The sequence below is a fragment of the Orycteropus afer genome, unplaced genomic scaffold (genome assembly GCF_000298275.1).
Source record: "Orycteropus afer afer isolate SDZICR_OR568_19922 unplaced genomic scaffold, OryAfe1.0 scaffold00006, whole genome shotgun sequence".
In the NCBI taxonomy this organism is placed as follows: domain Eukaryota; kingdom Metazoa; phylum Chordata; class Mammalia; order Tubulidentata; family Orycteropodidae; genus Orycteropus; species Orycteropus afer.
This window is the reverse complement of record NW_006921593.1, coordinates 28,217,727-28,220,386: the sequence shown is the minus strand read 5'-3', so window position 1 is coordinate 28,220,386 and position 2,660 is coordinate 28,217,727. Positions and strand designations below refer to the sequence as shown.

General features: G+C 43.9%; 1 non-coding gene across 1 annotated transcript; it reads right to left on the bottom strand.

Moving 5' to 3' along the window:
- Positions 1-1,141: 1,141 nt before the first annotated feature.
- Positions 1,142-1,243, bottom strand: LOC122150238. The gene has a single exon (XR_006163559.1). It is a non-coding gene; the product is annotated as a U6 spliceosomal RNA (small nuclear RNA).
- Positions 1,244-2,660: the final 1,417 nt, after the last annotated feature.

The window sequence follows — 2,660 nt, the reverse complement described above, 5'->3', positions numbered from 1 at the left end:
AAACATCAAGTTATTTGGAATTTGAAACTATAATCTCCCAGTTAACGGGACGGGCTAGTTTTAGACTTCAACAGCTAGTCATAAAGAAACACATGTTTTTGGAATACAGAATAACCCTGTCTCCCCTCTCCCTTTCCCAGACTCGTGCCCGTCGGAGACAGCTGTCCCGGCTCGTGTTGGAAACCGCTGTGAGGACACTCGAGCCGAGACCTGCTGTTCTGTGCGCGTGTCATCACCTCTGCGCCTCCTGGAGAAACCTGGCTCCTGGTCTTTGGTTGGAGAGGAGCTATGACTACTCAGTGTGCTCTTTCACAGAACTTGGTTTTCAAATAAACGTATTAAAATCTCCAGAAGGACAAGGACTGTGTGTTTCTCAGCCTGGGTTTTAAATAAATGGATCGAAAGCCCTTCCTCCACCACCTGAAATGCCTGAATCCAGAGAGCTGAATTCTTGATTTGCTAGAGTGAGCATGCAGGACATTTATACTAGTGGAAACGTTTTAAAATTATAGACCATTTGAAAATGAAACAACAAAAATCGCCCCTTGCTCATCACCCAAAAATCCTATTCTGTTTTTTTTAATGGGCTAAGAGATTGGGTGCCATCACTTTACTGAAGAATTCCCCTCCATGATCCAAGAGAACTGCAGTCTGTTCAGGCAGCTGATGCCTTTTTTTGAGTAACCTTTGCTTACTTGAAGGAGCTCTGGTAGCTCTCAGCTGCTAACCAAAGATCGATGGTTTGAATACCCCAGCCATTCCACGGCAGAAGATGAGGCAGTCTGCCTCCATAAAGATTTACAACCTTTGAAGCCCTATGGGCAGTTACTCTGTCCTGTGGGGTCACTGGGAGTTGGAGTCCACTCGAGGGTGCTTGGCTTGGTTTTGCTCATTTGTTTCCTGCTTCTGACCCTGTTGGGGATATTACATTAGGGCTTAGCTTCATTTGTCTGAAGCATTTAGTAGTATACTTATTTTTTCTCCTTATCCTCTTTTTAATTTTTTTAAATTAAAGTATAATTTAAATGCAGTAAAATGCAGAAATTTGAAGTATATGCAGTTTGACACCTCTCGATGAACACAATTTTTGATATTTAGTTTATCAAGCCTTTCTTAGATACTAGCCTTTTTAATGTGTTTGAAAATTACAGAATACTTTATGAATTTGCGTGTCATCCTTACACAAAGGCTATGCTAATCTCTATATGGTTCCGGTTTAATATCCGCTGCCACAAAAGTGTGGTGCTTTACTTTTAGAATAAGCGGCAGAGACGTTATTCTGACAAATAGCTGTTCTCTTTGTGTTCTTGGCGCATGAAGTGGATCTTTCTGTTTGCTTGGGACATGGGAATCAGAGCTGGACTTGAGGGATTTTGTGTTGTGTTTTTTGCCTTGGTCTTCAGCCATGTAGAATACAGGAGGTAACTTCCAGCACTGACACATGAGTAGACGGACGCTGTACTCCCACCAAGATTCTTCTACTTCTCTACTGTGTAGTAATGTAGGAAATGGTCATTTGAGTCTGAGAAAACTGTCATTAGAGGCAGCAAACTCCAGGGTAGGTCACCCCAATCCGCTGTCCTACCACAGCCATGTGGTCAGGTCCAGGTCTAAAAGTTATCCCAAAGGATGGCTCAGCTATTGGTTAATTACATTGTGTCCCCGCCTTTGTAAATTCTTTGTTTCCTCAATATCAGATGATTCTATAAAAAAGATGATCTCATTTCCTAGACTCTCATTAGCTGTGTCCTTCCTGTTCAAGCTCTTAACATTGCTTGCATATTTCGGACAGAGTTATCTCCTAACAGTTCCCTTAATGTACGGAATGTTTGAAAAACAGAAGTCTCTCCATGTCACTGTCCAAAATTTGAGTCATATGGGGAAGGGGCTGCATTCACTGGCCTCCAGCCAGGCACTCCTCCGGAACAGTAGATGGGACATAAGGGAGCTGTCCACACTGTCGGGACAGTCCAGTTCTGAACGCATGAGACTCGTGACAGTTTAAATAATACAAGCTATGATGTGAAATGGCCACCTGGACCAGACTATGATGAGATTATATTTGTTTTTCTGGTGATACTTTTTCTAGGAGATTTCTCTATATGAGCCCTGGGAGATAGCCAAGGAGCAAGGAAATTGAGTGAAATAAAACTGGGTGGAAATAAAGCCATACGGAGACAAGACAGTAGCTAGACCTGGTCCTGTCAACAGAAGGGAGGCTGGGCGTAGCTGCTCCCACATGATGTCATTGCAGCACGCGGCTTCAGCGTTGACGTTAGGTGGGACGCACAGTGAAACCAGATGGAAGTAAATTGCTTGTCTTAACCCAGAGCTACCGAACCCTAGAATCCAATCTTCCTCCTACCTCTCTGCCTGGAAACGGTTGCTGCATCCTGCATTCTATGCTCCAGTTGTCCTGTCTCTGACCTCTTTATGGAATAAATTGGGTATTTATTTTACTCGAGTATCTGTTTGTGCAGGGATTCTTAGGTGCTTAGGCTCTGGGCCCGGGTTCACTCTCTCTACTGTTCTTTAAATGCCAGGCTTCAGAATTCATCTTTTGGTCCTCAGTGTGAATATGCCCACAGCCTCAGCCATCCCATAATCCCATGCCTTCACCCACTGTGCTGGTGACTCCCAAATTCACATCCTGCCCAGAC